At 39.6% G+C, this 27,500-nt stretch overlaps 1 protein-coding gene across 1 annotated transcript in view; it reads left to right on the forward strand.

The window, feature by feature from the left end:
- Positions 1-27,500, forward strand: part of LOC122809546 (neurogenic locus notch homolog protein 1-like) — a 2,715,638-nt gene that overhangs the window by 381,165 nt on the left and 2,306,973 nt on the right. The window lies entirely within an intron of this gene.

The raw sequence follows: 27,500 nt of genomic DNA on the forward strand, positions 1-27,500 counted from the left end.
CTGCTCTAATATTTGTGCTGGATTCCAGGATATAAGGTGTTTCTGCTATAATATTTAACTGGATACCAGGCTGTAAAGTGTTCCTGCTCTAATATTTGTACTGGATTGTAGACTGTAAGGTGTACCCACTCTAATATTTGTACTAGATTCTGGGATGTAAGTTGTTCATGCTCTAATATTCATACTGAATACTAGGCTGCAAGGTGTGCCCACTCTAGTATTCATACTGAATACCAGGCTGTAAGGTGTGCCTGCCCTGATATTCATGCTTGATTCTAGGCTGTAAGGTGTGCACACTCTAATGTTTGTGCTGGATACCCGGTTGTTAGGTGTGTCCACTCTAATATTCATGATGGATACCATGCTTCTAGGTGTGCCCACTCTAATATTCATGCTGGATACCAGGCTGTTAGGTGTGCCTGCTCTAATATTCGTGCTGGATTCTAGGCTGTAAGATGTGCCAACTCTAATATTTATACTGAATACAAGGCCTACTCTGATATTCATGCAGACACCAGGCTGTTAGGTGTGCTTGCTCTAATATTCATATTGGGTCTATATCACATTGTCAAACTCTTTAATGTTCAAACGTCATATGGTCAATACCAAATGATCAAACTTTTAAAAGTTTGAATGTTTCAAAAGAGATCTCCGTACAGTGCGGAATAGGAAAATTTCCCTTTTCTGCATTGTATTGCGATCTCGGAGTTCGTATATTTAAAGAGCGGGGGATGTGGGGGTAGAGGGGGGCTTGCCCCCCTACTTAAACCATTCAGGTAGGTTTTTTCTTTGGTTTATTTTTTTTTTATTACATTTTTCAAACTTTTAAAAGTTTGATAATATGGTGTCGACCATATGACGTTCGAACTTTTAAAAGTTTGATTATGTAATATAGACGCTTTATACTGAATACCAGGCTGTAAGGTGTGCCTGCCCTAATATTCATGCTTGATTCTAGGCTGTAAGGTGTGCCCACTCTAATATTCATGCTGGATAGCAGGCTGTAAGGTATGCCCGCTGCGCTGCTATCCCCTCTTCAGGAAGCTCTGCCCATGATTCCAGCTGTTTCATTATAAAGTCCTTACAGTCTTGACCCTCCTTATTCTCTGGAATTCTTGAGATTCTTGTATTTTTTTCTCTTTGACTAATTTTCATGTCAGTAAGTACAGAGAGCAGTAAATCCATCCTTGCATCTGCTATAGCCACTCAGGATTTTAAAAGATCATTCTGCTGCATCTAATTTTGTATTAGATCTGAATGTTCATTTGTAACCTCAGTAACTTCCCCAGTAGTTTTATCTGTGTTCTTTATGTATTCTCTGAGTCTCATGTTTAAGTTTCACACTTGTGCAAAGACGTCCTTTTACATGACTTCTCAGTCCTGCCAGCATCTCTGGCTCTGTCACTACAGTTATGCTTTGTACTCCCTCTAGAAAGCAGTGCTTAACTTGTGGTTACATTTTAAGAGTTTTTCCTCTTCTTCAGCATAAGCTTAGCTTAGTTGATCTCTCTATCTTCCAGTAAGCTAGGCAACTTTCTTTTCCTTGTGTTTAATCAAGTTGCTGGTAATTTAAATCTGTTCAATATCTAGTAAAGAAGAGCAACTCCGGTCTAACTCTTAATCCATTTACACTATACCAGAGAATACTAATCTGTGTGTGTGTGTGTGTGTGTGTGTGTGTGTATATCTATATCTATATATATATATATATATATATATATATATATATATATGTGTGTGTGTGTGTATGTATATATATATATATATATATATATATATATATATATATATATATATATTGCATTTATTTATCTATTATAATAGCAAAACCACAGTATGAGACAGAGCATAACATGAAGTAGAAAAAAATGATTATTTCCCTTGTTGAGTATATTGTGTGTTCCCTTAATTTCTATCTACTTTTAAGAAGACTTTAGCTAAAAAAAAGGTTTGTATATAGTTGTCCTCAGTCTGACTTCTATAACTGTGGGCCTTTGTTCGCTACTCAGGTAATTGGACTAATTCAAGGAAGCTTTTTTCTGCTACAGCTGGACCATAAAGTGTAGAAGGTAAGTTACAGAATGGTATAAAGGGGAGAAACTTGGCTAATCACAATTACAAAACAGAGAACAGAACAGCAAGCCCTAAGTATAAACAGACACATGCAGCTAAATACCGTCATAGAGAAGATTAAAAAAATAGTGCAAACTGTATTGGATGTTATGAAAACCAAACACGGTTTTAAACAAACCTAAAAATCTAGTTCTTGAAGAACATTAAATGGTACTGTAGAGTATATGAGAAAACACATCAAAAATATAACTTCAGATGGCGTTATCAAAGCATGGTATTTATGTAACACGTGATGAGATTGATCTATCAACGAAGGTACGCCCATTCACGCATGTCTCCACACAGAAGAAGCTCTAACTGAGAATCGAACAGGACAACGTCTTACTGTCAGGCGACAACGCTACCGCAGCACCACCACATGTTGCTTGTAATAGCATTAATTAAAACTTTACCAATCCATTCATAAATTGGATGAAAATTATACAACATAAGTATTTCATCTATAATATGGACAAACTATTAGTTTAATAGTGTAAATGCAAATTAAGATGAGTCAGTGCAGTTCATATTATTTCTATAAGCAGTTTAAGAAATTCCAATTCTGGTGGTGGAATAGAGATAATTTATATCATTAATTTAATGATAAAGAACAAAAATATTAGGTCCTTGTGAAGAGTCCAGTGTCCTTTTAAATCATACTTAAAACAACCAGGAAATGTATTTGTTGTGCAGTTTTTATTTGGTTATTTATTTATTTATTGGCATTTGTTGTTTGGGAATGTCCACTGGGCCAAACTAAGCCAATTTTCAGTGGAGGTGCAGGGAGAAAAGCTTTTAGAGAACTTACATAAAACTTTGAGTAAAGCCACAAGCAATTTCAAACATATCATGAAAATTACATAAAGGAAATATCCAAATAATATGAAAAGTAGTTAAAGTATTATACATCTCATAAAGATTACGTATATTCAATGTACAGGGAACAATAACAAGGCATGTAAAAGGCAAAAAGGGAAAAAAAAATAAAAAAATAAAAAAAATAATTAAAAACTAATAGGTGTTTTGTAACATAGATTTGCTTGGTATCAAATCATTTAAAATGCTCAGTAATTCTGTGCTGGAGCTGGTATAATATGAAGTCAGTAGCTGTAGTAATAATGACAATAGCCGTTAAACATGTGAACTTTAACAAGAGCATCAATAAACAACTCAAAACATTGAAGCGATACACCTTTTCTGATGAGTGTAAAAATTTGATAGTAAGCATATCGATTTAATAAACTCATAAATTATGCATATTAGTGCATCCAAACTCAACTTGATGCAAAATATATGGCATAATAGGTGAAATTCCCCATGGAACAGATGCCTATGGTTGGTTAAAACTGAAATTCAATTTTCATGAGATGAAGTTTGGGAATTACACCTGTTTAACTGTACATTCTGGTCATTTACATGATTCCATTCCAATTTTTAACGCATCTGTCCATATGCAAAATTAAAACCAAGTCTAAGTGCATAGCAGTCATCAAAGTAAACTGATAGTTTTATGTGTTGTAAATGTTAGAAGTACAGATTGTGGTAAATGAGTGATCTATCCTAAAATGCCAAATTCCATGGAAACCCTGTGTTGTTTCAGTATACAGACATTCTAAAGTTGTGATTTCCTCATATTTTTCCTGAAAAAAAAACAGAATCAGTGACCTCTGCAAAAGGAAGGAAGGAGGTCTTCCCTGCAAGTAATGCCTGTCCAGTTAGACCAAAGTTCCACAGAGATTAATTAGATTGAAGCAGCAGGGATGGAAGTGATCCCCCAAGGTGATTATTCTGTAGTGTATATGTAGAGAGCACAACTTTATTTATGTATGTATATAATTATTGTATCAGGACCTCTTTCTGTCAAATATTCTAGTTTGGTAAGTCTGCTTGAGAGTGGTCTGACAATCTTTTGAATCAGTGTGAATACAGCACTTCCATTTCTGGTTATCCATGATTGTATTACTATGATGCCATAATTGTGGCTTGTAGGAGGTTACTACTCAACCTACCAAGGTATTCTTCCTCCGGGTGAGTGGTGAAAGCAGTCAGGCTATAGGACAGTTTGAACAACATCCTTTGCCCTAAGTTGACTCATCAGAATTAGCCTGGGTCTTGCTCATTGTATCTCCAACAAATTGACAATGCTGTTAGAAACAGCACATCTAAGTGCTCAGGGGTAAGCAAGAATATATGCAGGCACTTCTATTAAAATATTTTCCACTTCAGATATGATACTCCCAAAAAAGGGAGATTTTAGTACGTCTCACTTTTTAAAGATTTTCTCTTGTTCTTAATCATTTTAGATGCCTGCCTCAATTGAACACCTTTCCCTATGTATGCTGCTCACTTTAAATACACATTTAGCTAGTTCTTTTTCTCCCATAACAATCTTCTTAATATTTAGTGAAGTACTGAAGGCTCTTCTGACATTGATGCTGATCCTTTCATAGTTTTTGTAGAAAAACTGAAAATCCTCTTTACACTGGAAGAACTCATTCTCTATTTCATATCCTTTCTGAAAGTTTCCAAAGAATAGCACCTCTTTCTAGTCTTTAAATTGTCACCAGATTATTAGCAATCCTATGAGTAAAGGGGGTAGCACAGTAAAGAGAAATCAAAATAAAAAGCAAGCCAAAGAAGTAATAAGCTTCAATTTATTAAAATGAACCAGAGACACAAGAACCAGTTTTGCATTACATCTTCATTTACATGAATACTACATAGCTGACAAAGCAGAATAAATAGAAGTAGTAAAGTAACACCATGTGACCTTGATAATCCAATCATATTTCAATAATAGAAAGTACTGCATAAATAAACATCAAATAAATATGTCATCACTATACATAAAACAAACCAATATTTATATCATTATTATACACACATAAACTGTAAATATGGCAAGTGTAATAAAGTAATATACTACTAACAAACATTTAACTCTGGATGAAAAGGGGCATCTTTCCTACATTGTTAAAGAGCATGAAGAGGATGCTCCCCCTGTTGTTGAATGAAGTAGTAGTCCACAAAAATCATAAAAAAGATAGGCCAAAGAAGAGCCATAAAGATGATAAAGAGGGCTATTGAAGATAAGAAAGAAATTATGTATTGTTACTATTACGCAAAAAGCCTAGAATTTCCAGATACAAGATATACAAAATGATTGAGAGACATTGGAGGAAAGAAAAATACTTCCACAAGAAAAAACTGTTGGAAGCTTCAAATAAAAATGTGTATTCATTAATACAACAGATTTGTGAAAAACGGTATATAGTTCAAGAAACATTGATTTGTTTAGAAAAAGGAGCATCTGAGGAAGTATGAAAATATAAACAAAACCTAGAGATATTTGAAAAGTATAAAGAAGAAATATGGACATGGGAAAGAGAGAGATTTGATATGTTGCAATATTTATACAAAGGAGAAAGCTAAATTAATCAATATAAAGAAGGCAACCCCAAAGATTTTTGAATAGAAGTGCAGGCAAAGGCATCCAGATATGGAAATTTTCACAATAAAGAAAATACCACAAAGAGAGAATGTAGAAAAGAAGATTAGTAAACTAGAAGTTAAAAACAATAGAAGCTGAAGTTAGGGCATGCCTGCAAAGTGAAGAATTTGGTGTAGAAGGTCTAATACAAGTTACATCACAGCAAGATGGAGTGAGTCCATAAAGTAAGGAGAAGCAGGAAGATCAGGAGACATCTGAAGAAGAAATATGGACATGGGAAAGAAAAAGAGATTTAATATGGTATAATATTTATTTATGCAAAGGAGAAAGCAAAACTAACCAATACAAAAAGAGCAGCACCAAAGATATTTGAAGAGAAATACAGGCAAAGGAATCCAGATATGGAAAACTTTACAATACAAAAAAAAATAAATAAAAATGAGAAGACAGAGAAAAAGCAGAAAAGGAGATTAGTAATGGAGAAGTTAAAGAAATAGAAACTGAGGTTATGGAATATCTGCAAAATGAAGGCTTCAGTGTAGAAAATCTAATTCAAAAAGCACCACAACAGGATAGAGCAATGGGTATCCAAATTGAGGGGGAAACAAGTGGAATAGGAAGCAATTGGTCAGGTGCCATATGAAGATATTTTGGAGCCTTCCACAGGAAGCCAGTTTAACATTCACTTGAAGCTGGACAGCAAAGGAAGGAACAGAAAACTGTGGAAATTCTGATGCAGTCAATGCTGAGGAGTGATAGGCCAATGAGTTCCCATATGACAGACCAATTGATGGGACAGGATGAAACTGAAGAGAATGTACCACAGGAAGATGCTGTAGAACTTTCTATAGAATGCCGGGAGGAAATGGAAATAAAAAATGTGCCCTCATTTAAAAGAAAACAATCTAAGAGGAGAGTTGCTTGATTTAATAGAGATACATAGACATACTGAAATCAATGAAAGAATTAGACTGCAGAAGGTCAATAAAACCCAAAAAGTCAGAAGTTTGATAAAACAAATTAATGCAATAATTAGGACTGTCCACAGAGATTCATGCGATATAACAGAAGGAAACAGGATATATTACTGTGCAGCTAAATTAATAACTGATAAAGTTCTACCACAAGAACACATGGTAGTGAGGGAAAGGAAGAGGAAAAAATTAAATACCATCATGGAAGTATCGAACTGGAAAATTATAAAGCAATTAAGACAAGAAGTGTTCATAGGGTCATAGGTTGGTACTAGGCTATCGGCCCTAGGGCCTATACAAGCCTAGCCAAACAATTCCCCAGATATTTCTTCCCACAATATTTACTTTCCAAGACCCCTGTCTGACATGATCCCCAGGGTGAATTTCCTATCTCCCATCTAATCGCCAGTGTTCCTTTTGAAGACAGCCAAGGAGGCACTCTGCTTGACATGTATGGGAAGTCTATAACAGAGTATGGGGAGTCTCTGAGTCAGGAACCTATCTCTCCAGCATGTTTTGTTCATTGTGATGAGAAGGTTTAGATCCCTGGATTGTGTGGCTCTGAGGGATTGGGATTTCTTTAAGTGGAGCATGTCCAACAGCTCTGGGTTTGACATGACCTTGTATGTTAAGCAGATATTGCCTCTGAGTAGACGATATGCCACAGAGTATAGCAGGAGTTTTTTTAGACGGTCAGCATAGGGCATCTGCTTTAGGCCTGTGATTCTTTTAGTGAGGTATTTCTGCGGCCTTTCCAGCTGTTGCAGATGTCTTGTGAGGTACATACTAAACAGGGCATTGTACTCTATAATGGGACTAATGAGGGATGCGTACAGTGGGACAATGACCTCATTTTTTCTGGATGAAAAGCCCTTAGTGATGAGGTGTGCCACATAGAAGTATTCCCTGACTGTTGTGGCGATGTGGTTATCGAAGGTGAGACCACTGTCTACATGTGTCCCTAAGTCTCTCATCACACTTTCAGCGTTTAGTGTACTGCCACCTATGTGGTAATTCATGGGTACAAGGTTTTCCCCAAAGGGGATAACTATACATTTCTTGGCATTAAGCTTGAGCCCATGGCTCTGGCACCAAGCATCTGTTTCTGTAAGGCCCTTTTATAGAATATCCACATCATTTAGCGATTCAATAATGGCTCCCAGTTTGCAATCATCTGCAAACTTTGTTAGCCAGAGTCCCTTAGTGTTGGCCTGTACTTCAGAGAAGTAGATGCTAAACAAGAGCGGTCCCAGGACTGAACCCTGAGGTACTCCACTTTTCACTTGTCTGGAGCTGGATTTGGAGTCGGCTACTTTTACAGTCCGGGTTCTGTCAGTAAGCCACTTGGCAACCCATTGAGTGATGTAGGGATTTATGTCCAGCTTAGTAAGTTTATCTATGATTCCAGAGTGGAGGATGGTGTTGAATGCCTTGGTGAGGTCAAGATAAGCTGTGTGGACCGCCTTACCCTCATCCACAGCTCTGGAGACTGATTTGAAGAAGTCAATCAGGTTCAGGAGACAAGATTGGCCCTTCACGAACCCAAACTGGGTGGGGTCCAGTGTTTGAAGGTTGCCAATGTCTTTGTTTATAAGTTCCATGATAATGTGTTCCATGCCCTTGCAGATCAGGCTCATCAGACTGTTGGGACAGTAGTTCCCTGGATCCAAGGTGGATCTCCCCTTGTGGAGTGGGATAACTGTAGCTGTGTGTCACTCAGTGAGCATGAAGCCTGAGGTGGGGCATGACATGACACTTAAGTGAGGTGCCAGTTCATTTTGTAGTTCATGTAGTATACAGCCCGGGATGCCATCTAGTCCCATGGATGCTGTATTCCTAGCTTTGGAGAGTGCGGTTTCTACCTGTGTGGCCGTGATTACTGGAATTTGTCAACGCTTGGTATTAAGATGGGCCCTTTAGGGGGTGGGAGGAGGGTGAAGTTGGCACTAAATTGATCTGCAAGAATATTGGCAATATCCTTGGGATCAGTATATTTAATACCATTCAGTTGTAGCTCAGAGCAGATCTGAGCATTGCCATTTAGATTATTGACATAACTAGAATGCCATGTTGTTGTCTTTGGAATCTTTGGCAATTTTATTTTTGTAACTAGCTTTGGAGGATTTTATGAGGGATCTCAGCTTCTTACTGAGGCTGGTAAGGGAGTTTTTTGCATCCTGGGATTTTCCTCTTTTCTGCAATAGTTTCTTCCTTCTGTTGCATAGTTTGTTTATGGCAAGGAACCACCAGATTGGCTACCTTTTTTTGTAGGAGAGGGTCTTGGTTCTATTTAGGATGGCACGATTCATGCATGAGTGGATGTGCTCGTACAGTGCCTTAGTGTAGGATTCAGCAGTTGAACTTTCAGCTCCCGTCTGCATGGGTATCATGAAGTTTGTCACTTCTGACTTAAGGAGGTTTCCTTATGGGGGTGGGGGTGAGATGTGGATGTCAAGGGTGATTTGTTTATGGTCAGACCTGACCAATGAGGGGGTGACCACTGGTGTGGAGCATCTATCTCCCATATTGGCAATGACCAGGTCTAGGATATTTGAGCCCCTGGTGGGACAATGGATTAGTTGATCCAGGGAGTTGGAATTTATTTATTCCAAGAACCGTTGGGAAAAGGTGTTGGTACCTGAGTAGTTTTCCCAGTTAATGGCAGGGTAGTTGAAATCATCCAGTATTAGGGTGTTTGGTTGTATATTAATATTTTCCAGCATGTTTAGAAAGGTATAGTGAGAATCTTGGGGCATGGTGGGGGATCTGTAGCAAGCTACAATTTGGATTGCAGTCTTGCCTAGTGTTAGTTGCACCTGCAGAATTTCAGATGCATTGTGTTGGGCAACTAGCCTGGAGGTGTGAATATCCTTGGTGAATATGGACACTCCTCCAACTTTAGTGTTTCGGTCTTGGTTTGGTGGTCAAAAAGTGTGGTAAGAGTTGTAGCCTGGTATTACAGGGGCGCTCTCTGGAGTCTTGAACCAGGTCTCAGTTACTGCACAGATATCGATGTTCTCCATTTTTAGGAATGCCTCAAGAGAGTGCATTTTGAGGTTTAAATTTCTAGCATTGAGTAGCATTACCTTCAGATTTTGCTTGTTACAGTGGTGGTTTTGTCCTTTGACCCTTGCCTAAAAAAAGGCACTATAGGAGTGGCAAGAGCTTTAGCCAGTAACATGAATCCCAGGGGTGACAGGTGCAGACCATCTCTGGCAAAGCATCGTGGTTTATCGATCATGTCATCCCAGGCAGACAGATACTGGATCCTCTTTGAATGACACCAGAAGCTTAGCCAATTGTTGAAGTCAATCATTTTGTCCTTGCACTGTGGTATCATTCTGGGCAAAGGCAAGATGCTACTCAGGGCTAGAGTCATACCTGCCTGGACCACATGATCTCAGAGCTCTTCCATGTCTCTTTTCATGTAGTCCAGGGAGGTATGTCTCAAGTCATTCTCTCCAACATGGACAATGACAGAGTCGTATTTGTACTTGTGGCGTGACTTGAGTGCATGCATTATGTGGCGGATCCTGGTACCTGACAGGCAGCTGACTGTAATTTTCTCCTTGCTCAGCCTGGTGAGGGGGACATCAGTGTGCCTGACTACAGAGTCACCTATGACTAAAATGTTGGGTACATTGTTTTGCCTTAGGGGCTGTTGTTGGGTGGCACACTGGTGTTGTGAGCTATGTGTCACTTTGGTTGTGACTAGTGTTTGCTTGCGTTTCAGCTTCAGAGGTCCTTATTGCTTGGGTAGTTAATGTTAAGGGCCTCCACATATGTGGGTTTACTGTTGCCATGTTTGGGTGGTGATGGTGTGGGTTTTGAAGGGCTATGTGTTGCTTGAGGTGTAGTGCAGGTGTTAACCTTCTCCTCTTGACTCTGTAGCACAATCTTGGCTGGAGAGAGCTTTGCTACCAGTTTGACTATGTAAGTGCATCTTTCACAGGTTGTAGTGTTGGGTGGTAGGAGAAGAGGGTTGTCTGTGTACATAAGGCAGTTTCTGCATTGCCCCAGTATGTCCAGATGCACCAGATGGACAGGAGTAATCACCGGACACTGACCCTTGGACATGCCTGTTTAAGTGTTTTTTTTTGTAAAGTACAAGAGCTGTTTTCCCTTACCTTTGCAAGGTAATTTGCAGTTATAGGCTGTTTAGTGCCTACAATTAATTTATCCTTATTAACAAGGAGAGTGTCACTGTTAGAAGAATATAGAAGAGGGAACAGATCAACAAAAACACTAAGAAAGATAGGAGTAATAAAAGCAAAGTGCAGTATTACAGTAGACCAGGCTCTATCATCCACTATCACAAATAACAAGCTAAAAATCTCAGCACAGGTAGAAAAACTTAGAAGATATGCAGATAAATCTAAAGGAAAAGTAAAAAATAACCAATTTATTGATGACCCAAAAAAGTTTTACAGACATCCATCTGGAGCGTTTCTCCCTGGGCCTCCGCTGAAAACAGGCTCTGTGGAACCTAGTCGGACATTCCCAGTCAACAAATGTTAAATAAATAAAAAAATAAAAAATAAATAAATAAACTGGGAAACGAGGTAAAAGGAATTGAAAGACCACTAAAAAAAAGAAATAGAAACATTTTGGAGACGTAGTTATGAAAATCCTGTGGAACATAACAAAGATGCTCAATGGATAGAAGAAGTAAAAGAAAGAATAAGAAGTTTAAAGGTACAGGATATGAAATGGGATGAAGTAATATCCAGAGAAATTGAAACAAAGTTAAGAAAAACCTCCAACTGGAAAACCACAGGCCCAGATGCAGTACTTAACTTCTGGTTAAAAGTATTAACATCTTTGCACAAAGATTTAGCTATGAGTAAGAACTATTTATATGTGCACCCTGAACAGACACCAACCTGGCTAATAACAGGGAAAAATGCTCCTATTTAAGAGTGAACCTGCAAGCTACCCTAAAAGCTATAGACAAATAACTTGCCTTCTGATGACGTATAAACTATACACTGGAACTGATGTCAACAGAGTTTATAGTCATTTAGAAGAAAACTCAATTATGGCAGTAGAACAAAAGGGCAATAAAAGAAAATCTTATGGAACAAAGGATCATTTGTTAAATAAAGTCATTGTGGAGAACTGTAAACAGGGGAAGAATCTAAGTATGTCATGGACTGACTACAAAAAAGCATTTGATAGTATCCCACATTCATGGATAAGAGTGCTTACAAATTTATAAGATACACCCTACACTGATCGAGTACATTACAGTGACCATGAAACAGTGGCAGACCACTTTGCAATTAAGCCGTGATAAAGGACAAATTATTATCCCAAAATTCATAGGGGGATATTCCAGGGTGACTCTCTGTCACTGCTACTATTCTGCCTTCCCTTAACCCATTAAGCTGTTTACTTAACAGCTTAGGCCATGGCTATAATTTGGCTCCTAGAAAATAACAAAGTGTAAAGGATTCTCATCTTCTCTTTGTCGATGGTTTAAAACTGTATAGCTCATCAGATGAACTGAAAGTACAACTGCAAGTTGTCAAAACATTTTCAGATGATATAAGACTGTCATTTGGTCTTGATAAATGTGCAAAAGCTACCTTTAAAGCAGGAAAACGGCAGCACCAGGAACACATCAGTTTAGGACAAGAATGTGATATAAAAGAAGTTGAGTAAGAGGGAGTGTATAAATTATTTAGGGATTGATGACACTTCAACAATAAAACATGAACAAATGCAAATAAAACTTAGTACGAAATACTTTAGAAGACTTAAATTAAGCCTGAAAACAGCATTGACATCTAGGAACAAAATGCAAGCTATAAACCAATTTGCTCTTCCTGTACTAACTTACAGTTTTGGAGTGATTGACTGGCCCCAAAATGTGTTGGATACATTAGGTAGGAAAACAAGAAGGATGCTTCATGCTCACCAAATGATTTATAAAAATTAGTGCATAGCAAGATTACATGCTCCCCGTTCCAAAGGAGGGATGAGCCCTCTTGAAATTGATTACATGTATAGATCTGCAATTGTGGAACTCCACACGTATCTGCTGACCTCACAAGACCCAAATGGAGTGAATGTTTTGAAACATGAGGAGAATAAATCTAAGATGACTTCTCTGCTTAATCTAGCAGAAGCATATCTGCATCAAGCAGGAATGGAAATCAAACCAGAAATAGATAAAAATTAGGCAGCAAATTAATGTGCTAAGAAAAAACAAAAGAAAGAATATAAGCTGAAGGACCAGATGAGAAGGCAAGAAATGTGGAAAATGCATAAATATAGTTGTAAGTATATAAAACTTTTGGAAGAACCTCATGTTGATCAGGAATGAACACAGGAATGGTTAAGGAGAGGCAAATTCAAACCAAGACATGAAAAGTTAATATTGGTGGCACTAGACAGTGGGCTATGTACACGCTGGTTTACAAAGTCCATTGAACATGTGGAAGAAACAGACATATGTAGGTTTTGTAAAACCAAATTAGAAACAGTTGCACACCTTGTTGCTGGTTGTGACATATGTAATGGCAGCAGAACTGTATACTGAAAGGCATAATAATGTGTCAAGACTTTTGCACTGGAGATTTTGCAAACATTATGGTATTGAAGTGGCTGAAAAACATTGGAAACATGAGCCACAAAGCATCATAGAAAATGATGGTTTACATTACATGGGATCACCCATTACCAACAGTTCAAAAGATAGATGCTAGAAAACCAGCTGTAATGGTCCATGAAAAGAAGACAAAAGTATTGATCATTGAAATTGACACACTTAGTGACTACAGTGTCTTGTATACAGAGAGAGAGACAAAGATATAAAATATGAGGATCTGCAGGCATAAATGAGAGCAATGTGGGAGAAAGATACCTAGCCAGTTCCAATCATAGTAGGAACAATGGATCTTATAAAAAAGAATCTACAATCATATTTGGATATGTTACCAATACATGTAACCCCATACGAATTGCAGAAGGAGCATTACTGGGCACATTGCAGGTGCTGCTAAAAGCACTTTTAGCTGACATCAAAGATTGAAACAATACTAATTTCATGAACTTTAATCATACTCTGACTTAGAATGGGGTCCATTCCCATCATGGTATTAGAAACCCAAAAGATTTGGAGAAATTAAAAAATTAAGGAGAAATAAGTGGAATGGGAAGTATCTGATCAGGTGCCACATGAGGATACTCTGGAGCATTCAGTAGGAAACCAGTACAAAAGTGCAGTTGGTGGTGGACAGCAAGGGAAAGAACAGGAAATAGTGGCAACTTTGCAGTCAGTATTGAGGAGTGATAGGTCATTGAGTTCCCATATGAAAGAGCAGTGGATGACACATGATCCTGAAGAGAATATGTCACAGGAAGACATTCTGGAACTATCTATAGAATGCCCACAGAAAACGAAGAATAAAGAATGTGGCCTCAGTTTAGAAGAAAAAGATCTAAGAGAAGATTGCTTGGCTTCATTCTGAGTCAGACTTTCCATAACCAAATGTTAAATAAATAAAATAAAAATAAAATTGCTTGATTTAATAGAGATGACTAGACATATTAAGGTTGATAAAATAAATAGATTGCAGAAAGTCAACAAGACTGAAAATGTTAGGCTGATAATAGTTTTGATTACTGTTTTCATTTTTTTTTTAACAGAAATTCATATGATATAACAAAAGCAAATAGGATATATTACTGTTCTGCAAAATTAATAAGACAGTCGTACTACAGAAATACAGGGCAATAAGGGAAAGGAAGGAAAGAAATCAAATGCCATCATAGAAGTATTGAATAGTGAAAACTATAATATTAAGACAAGTGTCACTGTTAGAACAATATATAAGAGGGGGCAGATCAGTAAAAACACATAGAAAGATAGATGGGATGAAAGCAATGCCTAGTATTAGAATAGACCAGGATATATCGTACACTATTGCAAATAATAAATTAAAGATATCTGCAGAGACAGAAAAGTTTAGAAGATATGCAGATAAATATAAAGGAAGAATATAAAGTAAGCAATTAATGGATGATGAAAAAAACTTTTATAGAGAATTTGTAAACAAAAGCAGAGGGAATAGAAACACCACAAAAAAAAAAAGCAATAGACACATTTTGGGGAAATATCTATGAAGAACCCGTGGAACAAAGATGTTGAATGGATAAAAAAAGTAAAAGAAACAGTAATAAGTTCAAACATACAGGATATGAAAGTATCAGCCACAGAAATTGTAATAAAATTAAGAAAAGCTCCTAGCTGGAAAACCCCAAGCCCAGATGCAGTACTTAATTTCTTGTTAAAAGTATTAACACTGTTACATGAAGATTTAGCCCGGATTAAAAACTACTTATATGTGCACCCTGAACAGACACCAAATTGGTTAACACGAAAAATGATACTCCTCCTTAAGAGTGAACCTGCAAGCTATCCGAAAAACTATACACCGGTAATTTGCCTTCCAATAATGTATAAACTATATACTGGAATTCATGCCAACAAAGTTTCTGGTCATTTAGAAAAAAACTCAATCATGGCAGTAGAACAAAAGGGTAACAAAAGAAAGTCATATGGAGCAAAGGCTCACATGTTGTTTAACAGTTATAATAGAGAATTGTAAAAAGAGCACAAATCTAAGTATGTCATGGATACATTACAAAAAAAGCATTTGACAACATCCCACATTTATGGATTAATGCGTGCTTACAAATGTATAAGATATACCCTACATTGATCAGTTATATTACAGTGACCATGAAACAGTGGGAAACTGCTTTCCAGCTAAGCCATAATAAAGGACAGATTAGGATAAAATTTCAAAGGGAGATATTCCAGGGTGACTCTCAGTTATTGCTGCTCTTTTGTCTGGCCCTTAACCCATTAAGCTGTGTACTTAACAGAATAGGTCATGGTTAAAATTTGGCTCCCAGTTGACAACAAAGTGTAAAGATTTCTCCTCTTTTTGTGGACAATTTAAAACTGTATAGTTCATCAGATGTGGTGCTGAAAGCACAACTGGAAGTGGTTAAAAGTTTCTCAGATGGCACAAGAATGTCATTTGGTCCTGATAAATTTGCAAATGCAAAATTTAAAGCAGAAAAGTTACAGCACCAAGAAAATATCAGTCTGGGACAGTAATGTGGTATAAAGGAACTTCAGCAGGAGGGAGTATATAAATATTTGGTAAATGATGAAGCAGCAATAAAACATGAACAAATGCAAGCAACACTCAGTAAATATTTCAGAAGACTAAAATTAGTACTGAAAACAGCCCTGATACCTATGACCAAAGTCTAAGCAATAAATCAATTTGCTTCCTGTTCTAACTTACAGTTTTGGGGTATTGCATCAGCTGGACAGGAACACAAGAAAATGCTTCATGCTTATTAAATGATATATAAAAATCAGTGTATATCAAGTTTATATATTCACTCTTCTTATTATTATTATTATCATTATTATTGTTATATTTATATGTTCGATATTATTATACTCGTTCTGAAGGTGGTATGGGCCTCCTTGAAACTGAAATCATAGGACTGTGTACATACTGCATATCACCCAAGACACAAATGTAGTGAAAGTTTTGAAACACAAAGAGAAACATATAAGATGATTTCCCTGCTTAGTTTATTAGAAGCCATATTGGTTTCAAGCAGGAATGGAAACCTTAACCAGAAGACAAAAAAACAGGTAGCAACTGAATGTGCCAAAAATGAAAGAAGATAAGGAGAAGGATCAGATGAGAAGGCAAGAAATGTGGAAAAGGGAGAAATATGGTTGCAAGTGCAGAAAAATCCCTGGAACAACCTCATGTCAATCAGGATCTGACACAGGAATGGTTAAGAACATGTGAATTTAAACCAAACAGTGAAAGGTTAATATCAGCGGCCCAGGATAGTGGAATATGCACACTCTGATTTACAAAGTCCGTTGAACATGTGAGGGAAACAGACAAATGCAGGTTCTGTAAAACAAGACTACAAAACAGTCACATATGTTGTTAATGGGTGTGATATACTAATGGCAGACGGCCTGTATACCGAAAGGCATAATAATGTGGCAAGACTGTTGCACTGAGGATTGTGCAAACTTTATAATATTGAAGTAGCTGAGAAGCATTGGAAACCTGAGCCACAAAGCATTATAGAGAATGATGTTTATATCACATGGGATCACCCATTACCTACAGTTCAAAAAATAAGGGGCCAGATTCAGGAAGCCTCCGTGTAAGAGTTATAACTCTTACACGGAGGCTGCAGTTAAATGGTGTGATGTCAGCATGTCATGCATATGCATGAGGTGCATGAGGCATGCTGAATCACACTGTAACTCTTACACGGACCGTGTAAGACAGTAGGGGGCGTGTCTGTTGGCTAAGCCCTGCAAGCGGATACGCCCCCGGAAGTCTATAATGGCTGAAAGTAAACAGCCACGAGAAAGGCCATGGAAATGTGAATAAACACACTACACAACACATACCCCGACAGACCAGCAATGTAAAGAGTGAACAGATGTTATAAAATGAAAATTAAAACTGTTTTATTTTTTTTAAACCCCGTAAATGTTTGCTACTGTGTGCCAGGTGCTGGTGTGCTACTAGCGCAACTGCAGTTACCAATCAGTGGAAAAGCATATAAGAACTAAATATGCAAAGTAAGCCGAGAAGTAATAGCAGAGCGGTAGAGTTGTCGGCTTGAGAGCAGGCAGGCAAGGTTCGAGCCCACACAACACCCGTTTATTTTTTTTTTGTAAATAAGCACTAAAAAGGACCCTGACAGTATTGTACAAATGTAAAAGTATTTCCTTTTGTAAAATGGAATGAAATGGAGCATATATTTCCAAGTAATACAAGAATAAAAATTGTTAGAAATGTACTGATAGTTAAACTGCAGTGAGACAGAGTGCCCATAGCTAAGTAGTGTTTCACAAACTGCAAATTGCTTGCTCAGAGCTAAGCACTGGTTTAACAGGCTCAAACTGTGTGCAACTAGCTGTGCTTAGCTTAACATGTGTGTTACTAGCCAATTAAGGTGTAACCCAGCACACACCGTTTGCGTGACGTGCCCACAAGCTAACTGGCGGTGCGCATGCGTGAGCTCCGCGCAAACAAGCGCAGACCTGGTTTTAAGTGCTTAAAAGTGCTTTTGGCATGTTTGATTGACAGTTCCTGAAGTCATTTCCAGACAGTCATAAAAATTAAAATTCAGTGGTGAGATTCGAACCCAGGATACCATGCACTAGAGTCCAGGTACTAAACCACTAAGCCATGACAGCAGTACTTAGAAATGCAGAAATAGCATATATATAGGATGTAATCCAAAATGGAGCATGATAAAGCAGTTTCTGTGAAGTAGATACAATTCTAAACCGGCCAATCATAGAAATGTGCGGGAAAATCGGCATATATAAGCCCCATAGGCGGGAATACACAGCATAAACGATTGTAGAATACACCTGCAGGCAGAATGAGTGGAGTAGGGGAGGGACATTGCTTTCGAGCACAGCGGTGGGGTGTTGAGGAGTCCAGGTACATGGTCTGGCTCCTAGTTCACCATCATGAGGCCCAACTCATGCAGGGCCAGGTCTCATGGGGAGCGTACAGGGCGGAGGCATGGGACCAGTTGGCTCATGATCTTACTAGTGCTACTGGGATTCCACGCACTGGTGAGCAGGTCCGTCACCACCGTGCAGACCTGAAGCAATGTAAGCAAGATCAGTTGACCCAATGGATCCAGGAGGCCCGGGATATGCCCAACGCCCCACTACTGAGTAAGTTACATTTTACTTATGTATGTAAGGAATTCAACTAGCTGATACCATGGAGATGTGTATCCCAATATTACTTGTTTTGTATTACAGCTGCAGATGTCCGGTCTATGAATCGAGAGACATATGACCACAGACTGGTGCGGCTGCGCCACCATGCAGGTTAGTAACCCCACCTAGTACTTGTAAATAAATATTATAGTGTAGCATGTAGCAGAACACTGCAGTGTATTGCTTAAAAGTAATAGAATGTGCAAGCAGCAAGTAAAAGTCTGCAGGTATGGCTGCAACAAGTTCATCAGTATGCAAGTGAAATTGGAAATATAAGTGATAGAAATAAATAGTGCTGTAATACAGATGTCCCACCATTAATTAAATGTAGTATAACCTGCAGTAGTCTCAAGAGTACAGCTTCAGAATCTGAGGTAATCACATGTGAGATATATCCCCTGTTGAAATGCTGAATCATGACAGAAGTGAGGCTGCTGGAAAGTGTTGGAATCCCCACAGGTCTAATATGTGAACAAAGCCTAGAAGTACCAACCTGAACTGTGAAATTGCAGGATGTGTGAGAGTGACAGAAAGGGTCATGTATCAATGAATAAAGTAGTAATAACACCTGAATATATAAGCTTCAGTGTGGTTCTACAGAACTAAATGCATGTGGAATTAAAACTTAACATCCCAAACTGATTTCAGTGTGTCTGACTCTTGAATGTTCAGGCCAAAATCTGTATATGGTGATCACAGTCAGCAATTTGCAGATAGAATGAATGATTGTCTGACATACTAAACATCCATAGTTGTCCCCTGCCCTGTCATCAAAGTGTAGCAGGATGATGTATCTGATCAAATTCAAAATAACTAGGATAGTGATGTATCTGTAACAGGTCTAGCATGACAGTCAAGTAAAAATCATTTGGAAACTATCACCCACAAGTTAATTGTGTTTCTATTACAAATGTATATCAATGTATAATTTATGAATGTGTCATCATTTTCTTTCTGCACCCAACCCTATAATTGCAAATTAAAAAACCCACCAAATATTGGTATGTGAACATTTCATTAACCATGGACATTTGTCCTGTTTCAAAAATATATGCATGTCTGTTGTTGCAAGTGCCCTGGTCATACCTGCAAACCTGCAAATCTGATGGCCTGTTGCCATTAATCAACCCTGCATGTTGTTTGATTGTGTATTTCTGTTCAAATAATGCATGTGATATTGATATGCCCATTGTTCAATGGTGTTAATATCTGGGTGTTTGTTTAATGGGAATACCAATGCATGCTGTTACAACTAATTTGAATGGAATAATATGCCACTAACCCAAACTAACATAACATACACACAAACCTAGAACGCTTGGGAAGGCAGGTCCTAGCAGACCCACCTCAGCTGGCGACTGCACCTGGCACTAGTGCCCAGGCCGGACCCTCCTCCGGTGGCCCTGTGCCACCTTCGGGTGGAAGCGCTGCAGGGGATGGGGCCCGTCCCCCCTCTGCAAGCGTGGCCGGAGGAGTACGTCCACTCACCCTCCAAGGTGTCCGGTCTGTGGTGCAAAGGGAGATCCAAGACTCTGTTCTTGGGCCCCTATGCCAGCTTGAGGCCCGGGTGGCACAGCTTACGGGCTTGCCCGTTGTCCCGCCTGCACAGCCCCCAGCACAGCCCCGTCCTGGGCTGTGAAGGAACAGTGGCAACTGCCTATGGGTGGGGATATCAATTCCACTGTTGCCATCTGTGGGCTCATGTGTCTTGGATATCCCAACCTCCATCCCCGTCAATTGTGTAACCCCCCCCACATGTGTCATACACCGCCACTGTATGCGTCTTGTCTGACTTGTCTGTTAACCTACCCAACCTACCTCCCCAACTATACCGACTACCTCACCTGACATACCACTCTCACCTAATAAAAAAAAAAAAAAGGGCACTCTGTACCCACAAAAAAATTACGCCCCATACATAGCTGTCCATGTTGCACACATGTCCGCTGGACATTGAAACTGTTAATTACAATTGGCTGTACAACAGGTATTAATGTTGTCCTGACACCTCTCTCAGGGGTGGAAGGTTCCAAATTTCACACCAAATTGCATACAAATGCACAGCTGTTGCTGAGAAAGACATGGGCAGCTATGGGCCTCACCTACATCCTTCCTGCAAATTCCAAGCTTGTTTCCCTACTGTCTTATCCTCTTTGTGACCCCTTTTTCACCACTTTCCTGTCACCCCTTTTTCTTTTGCTTTCAAAGAAAATAGCAGGTGGCGTGTCTTGTGAGCTCAACGCCAGTGCTTGCGTGAGCTCCAGCAAACGAGCGCAGACCTGGTTTTAATGCTTAAAAGTGCCTTTGGCACTTTTGATTGACAGGTCCTGTACTCATTTTGAAAGAAAAATAAATATCCACTGTCAGTCTCGAACCCAGGACCTTGGTAACACTAGTCTGTATGACTTACCACTAAGCCATGACTCTCATACAAGAACATAGTGCTAAAATATATATAACATGTAATAGTAGGAATCAATATAAATGCAATATAGGATGTGTACTACCCAAAGCATGTCAGGTAGATTTTTAATGCCTGAATTACCGGATTCCCATACTAGTTTAGTGTTCACGGAAACAGCCCTGCTAATTGTTAGCTTGTACATAATAATGTAAGGTAATGTACATATATGAAGGTATGTATATGTACACATACATATATATATATATATATATATATATATATATATATATATATATATATATATTAATACATATGAAATATAGTGGTAGGTGTCAGTATCCATACACACTCACTACAGGAAACAGTGAAGATAAATGCAGCAACCAGAATCTGCAACACAGCCTGACTCCTGTGAGACCTGCTAATCCCTTAACTGCTTAAAGGTGTCTCCAGCACTTTGATTGATAGGCCCTGTACTCAATTTGAAAGCAAAATATAAGCATACTAGTAGGCCCTACCACAAGACCATTGTAACACTAGTCTGTATGACCTACCAGTAAGCCATGACTCTCATACAGGAATATAGTGCTAAAATAAGTGGACCATGTAATAGTAGGAATGAAGATAAAGGCAATATAGTATGTGTACTACCCAAAGCATGTCAGGCAGACTTTTACTGTCCCAATTACTGGATTCCCATACTAGTGCAGTGTTAACAGAAACAGCCCTGCTAATTGTTAGCTTGTACCCAATAATGTCAGCTAATATACATATATGAAAGTATGTATATGTACATATATATATATATATATATATATATATATATATATAGCAATACATATGAAATATAGTTGTAGGTGTCAGTATGCATACACACTCACTACAGGGTACAGGTGAGAGAAATGCAGCAACCTGAATTTACAACACAGCATGAAGCATGAGAGACGTACTAACCTTCGCACTCACAGAACACTGTCAACAGCATACCGGCATGGTCCACGCCCTTACAATCTGAAAAGGCAACGCCTATCTCACATACCCTTTTATAGCACTGTCCTGAAATCACAGTGAGACATGCAATCAGTAGACAACTGGCTGCATGCAATTAGCAAATGCTGCCTTACAATTGGTGCAGAGGCCATCACATGGACCTATGCAGATACCTACAAAAGCATCCAGTACCCACACTCCACACATGCAATACATTCATTGCACAAAACCGACAGAGAAAGAGAGAGAGAGAGAGAACAAAACAGAAATAAAGACAGCCAGCAGCAAAACCAGCAGCAGCAGCAGCAAACACCAAGCAGCAAGCAGCACCACTGACATGGCAACAGCTGCCACAAACACAGGTAATGCAAAGTAGCAGGTTAATACTGTGTTTACTGTGACACCTCCAAATGTATCATAGTTCACTATCTATAGGTATGTCCATGAGATAGGTTGTGTGTACATAGTCCTGAAATATATACATATGTAATATTGCTGTACATGTTGTCCATACTTAAAACTTCCATAGCTTAGAACACAAGGCCAGTTATGCATATGATGCAGTAGTTCCCATGGTCAGTAGAGGTTACTCCTCATTGGTGTGGGACCACTGTGTATGTATGGCACTGTTCAGGTACATATCCTGTACTATGGCCAGGGATTAATATCAGTCTGTAATGTGGTGCTATGTCCTCTAGGGGTGAACGTATCACACATCCAGGGATACCATTTTGTAATGGTGATGCTATGTGTTCTGCAATGTTGAGGGTGGTCCTCAAATAGGGAGGTTATAGTCATCTGTGATAACTAATTCCACTTGTGTAGGAGAATGGGGGGGGTACCTGCACCTAAACTGTCTGCAACAATGTTGCCAATATCTGTGCATGTGGTGAATGTGAAGCATCTTAACACTGCTGACCACAGATGCCTTGCCTTCATGTGAATCTGCCCTGTGCTGCAGTAGCCTCCTGCTATTGTTATACAATGTGCCTGTATCTGTAGTCCACTGGACAGGATAAATAAGTGGTGTGCATACGGTCTGGGTTAGATATGTGTGTGCACAGTACATGCACTATGTGGGATGTCTGTGGTAAGCTTTTGTAAAGGCCAGCAGTGTGTGTTGTGGCTTCCACTGGCCCAGTGGGCTGCATGGATAGCATCACAGTCCTAACTAGTGAATAACTGTGTAATTACATGCATACATAGCAATGTAGTGTACTGTGCTTGTGGTGTTGTTGGGATATGTATATCCAGGCTGAGTAATGTGTGTCCACATCACAGGGTTGGATGGCAACACACATACAGTATGTAGGGATGAACACCCAGAGTGTTTCAGACGTGTTGCCTGTGCAGAAATATCTGGCCATTACCTGTGCATCCCCCACAACACACACACATGCAACATATGGCAGAAGTACTATAGCAGTACACATAGGTTCATAGGTTCATACTAGGCTATTTGCCCTAGGGCATTGATAAGCCTAGTGGAATGTGTTTGTCTTTTGCCACCCAATTAAAATTTATGCTGCTATGCCCTTTTCCGAGATTAGTATACTGTGCCTCTGTCTAACAGTAACATAGAAGTGATACCCGGGGTACAACTATGATCTCCATCCACTCATCCAGATTCCTATGGAAGAGAGTCAATGAGGGACTCTGCCTAACCTGTACTGTGAGTTCATTACAGAGTGAAGGGAGCCTCTGGGTTAGGAATATGCCCCTCCAGCATGTCCTATTTATGTCAGTGCTAAGGTTCAGGTCTCCTGAGCGTGTGGCTGTATGGGACTTTGATTTCCTGAGGTGCAGCATGTTCATTACTTCTGGTTTGGACATGGCTGTATATGGCAGGCACAGATTGCCTCTGAACAGGCAGTATGCCACAGAGTCCAGTTGGATTTTCTTTAACTGGGCAGCATATGGCATCTGTTTGAGCCCTTTGATCCTCTTGATGAGGTACTGTTGGGCTTTACCAGTTGCTGTAGGTGTCTGGTTAGGTACATCCCAAAAGGTGCATTGTACTCAATTATAGGCCTAATGATGGATGAGTAAAGAGGCACAATGACCTCCCCTGCTGTACATGTGAATCCCTTCATGATTAGCTGGGCCATATAACATGTCTTTCAATCCACATTGGCCATGTGGTTGACAAATGACAGATTGCTATCAAGTTTGTTCCCCAGGTCCCCAATTACGTCTTCTGTACTCAATGGCTTAACACCTATGTGGTACTTTGCCACCAATGTGGAGGTGTGGGAATCTGCGATGAATATTGATACTCCCCTCCTTTGTTGTCTGGTCCAAGTGTTGGGGCCAACAAAAATGGTAACAGATATAACTTGTTAGGGCTGGTGTGCTCCTGGGAAACCTGAAACAGGTTTTTGTTACTGCACAGATATCAATGTCCATAATGCTAAGTAGAGTTTTGAGTGCGTGTATCCTGAGGTCCAGACTTCTGGTGTTGAGTGGCATCACTCTTAGTTCCACATCCTTTGTGATATGTATGGATGTGGGTTTGCCTTATGAGCCTTGCCTAATAAAGGCACTATGGGTGTAGCAAGAGCCTCTGCCAAAATCCAAAAGGCCAGGGGTGACAGGTGCAAGCTGTCCCTAGCAAAGCATCGTGGCTTGTACAGCATATCACCCCAAGATGACAGGCATTGGCTCACCTGTGAATGACACCAGTACTTAATTCAATTGTTGAAAGGGATCATCTTGCCTTGATATTGTGGCATCATTCTTGGTGAGGGTAAGATGCTACTCAAGGTCAGGGTCATACTGTCATGGGCTACATGCTCAGAGAGCTCCTTTCTGTCTCATGTCATGTAGTCCAGGGAGGTATGTGTCAGGTCATTCACACCAGCATGGGCATTGAGCGAGTCATACCTGTACTTGCCTTGGAGTTACTTGAGTGTTTGTGTTATGTGGCGGGTCGTAGTGCCCGACAGGCTGCACACTGTGACCCTCTCCTCGCTAAGCCTGGTGAACGTGATGTCAGTGTGCCTGATGATAGTGGCACCTATTACAGGTGTATGAGGTGTGTTGTTTACTGTTAAGGGCTGTGAGTGTTCAGCACATTGGCTTTGTGAGATATGTGTTGCACGTGTTTGTTTCTGTGGTAGTGGTTGCTTGGGTGTCCGCTTTGGAGGTCTCTGCTGCATAGGCAGATCTGTAGTCTGAGCCTCCGAGTATGTTGTTGTGTGATTATGTGTTAGTTTTGCTGTCGTGGTAGGTCTATGTGAGACTGGAAGTGTAGTGAGTGTGGTTTCCTTCTCCACCTGACTGGTTATGGCAGTATTGAGTAGAGAGAGCCTAGCCTCCAGTTTGCTATATGGTTGCATCACTCACATGTGTTTGAATTTGTTGTTAGGAGGAGGGGGTTGTCTGTGTACATGCAGCTGTTATAACATTGCCTCTGGATTACCACACTCACCAGCTGGACTGGAGAGGAGACTGACAACTGACCTTTGGACATGCTAGAATACTATTGTGAATTCTGTAATAATTGAAAACAAGGTCCAGTGGGGAGTGAGGGTGTACTGATATTACTTACTACTGCTGACTGATATAATAGCTTCAGTGAGCAAGTGCCAGGTAACTTAAGTGCAATGTGTTACAATTAAGTAAATGCAAAATGACAAGCAGTCACTTGCTGTCATGTGTAACAAGGAAATACGTACAGTAAGCAATGCAGATATCAGTAGTGAGTCACAGAAGTGCTGAGAAGCTGTGTATTATGTGGAAGTAGCGTACCAGTGAAATAACAAGCTAACAGATAACAAGCATATAAACAAAGCTAGATTCAGGAGGCTTGGATGTAGTGTTTGCTACAGCAAACAAGGTGTACTAATGTCAGTAAGATACAGCTCAAATATGCAGGTACTATAAACCTGAAACCAGAAGTTCCCAGCTATGAATGGCAGAGTACAGCCTATTCTCACACAAGAGTGCAGACCACAAACCTTGTTAATGTTAAATACCTGGCCTGAAGGCCAACTGCTTATACCAGAACTAATACACTTGGACACTGGGCTCTCAATCAGCAGTTCGCAACTTAGAAGGATGAAAGCTATGTGTCCTGCCACCACAGTGCTTGCCACAAACCTCCCTAATGTAAAACAACTGGTCTGAAGGCCGAGTGCTTAATCCAAAAGGCTTAGAATGATAGCTACACTTTAATCAAGTTACAACCAAGCAGTAATAAGTAGAATTTAATACTCCCTGTATAGGATGTGTACCATATATTGCTGAGATACTATGCTGATAACCTGTTTGTGTACTTTTCCAGGTGAATATGGCTCCGAAAAGGAACCCCGCCTACTCTGCTGCAGAGGATGACATGATCCACCAGAGCTTGGTGCGTGACTATGCCATCCTGTTTTCACGCACCACCCAGAATCAGCAGGAGAGGTCTGCACTGTGGCAAAACCTTGTTAGCAGGATAAATGATGTTGGCATGCATGAGAGGACATATGAGCAGGTGAGACATCACTGCAGTGATTTGATTAGAAATGTCCGCCAGCGTGCTGCAGATATCCGCAGGCAACAGGTTGCCACAGGTGGGGGGGTGGCCACACATCTCCCCCTCACCAGACAGGAGGGGCTACTGCTAAGTGTTGTGGATCCAGCCCCAGAACAACAACAGCATCAGTCGTGCATCATGATGGAGGTTGGATCCACACAGCAGCAAGACACCGGAGTGTGCAGGTAAGATGCCATATTTATTTATTGTTATTAATTATACATTTGTTGACTGGGCTAGTCTAGCTGGATATATGTCCATTTTCAGTAGAGGCCTGGGGAGAAAAGCTCCACACATAACATAATAAAGGCAGACAGACAAGTTGTTAATAAAGACATACAAAAGAATAGAAATATAAGTCAGCTTGTTAATAAAATCAACATACATTTAAGGAACTCAAACAGTTTAAACTCATACACAATGTTCTGTTGGTTTCAAAGCAATTCTACCTAAAACATAACGGTTATGCAATAAGGCAAAAGCCATATAGATAATAGTTAAAGCTCAGAAGGGTAGAGACGTAGAAGGAGTATGAAAGATAAAATAATAGGGAAGAGGCAGGAGTCAAGAAGGGAAGTGAGGAAAAGAAGGAAGACAGTCAAGAGGAGGTGGGAGGGATGGGAGAAGTAAGTCAGAGCATAGAAGGACAGCAAGGGAAAAGAAACAGGGTAGAAGCTAGTTTTTACGCACAATGAGGGGTTAAAGGTAAAGAGAGGGTGGGGAGAGGGAAGTTAGCCTGGAGTACTACAAGAACAAAGCCAGTGGTTTTGGAAGTACAGTTTGATTTGTTGTTTGAAGAGAGGTAAGGGTGAGATTAGAGTTAACTCCTTGTATGTACATATGACTGTTCTGTACACTGTTACTTCATGCACGCATAAGGTGTGCACGTGGTATGTATCTGTCATCATGATATGTAATTGTGCATGTGTGATACAGACATTATGAGCAGCTGATGTGTATAAGGGAACTAGTGTACCACTGTACTGTATCATATGCAAAACAAATGGCACACTTGTGCCCACTGACATTACTTTCTTCACATTTCCAGGTCCCTCCCATCTAGCAACGAGGCAGGCCATACATGCTGGTGAGTGTGTTTAACATTACCTGAAAAACAATTTATAATACTAGTAAGAGTAGTGTAACTCTGTAGTATACATGCTGGTGAGTGTGTTAAATAATACCTGCAATACCCAGTTTAACAATAGTAAGAGTAGTGTAACTCAGTACTGATG

The sequence above is a fragment of the Protopterus annectens genome, chromosome 8.part0 (genome assembly GCF_019279795.1).
Source record: "Protopterus annectens isolate FY-2018-M chromosome 8.part0, PAN1.0, whole genome shotgun sequence".
In the NCBI taxonomy this organism is placed as follows: Eukaryota; Metazoa; Chordata; order Ceratodontiformes; family Protopteridae; genus Protopterus; species Protopterus annectens.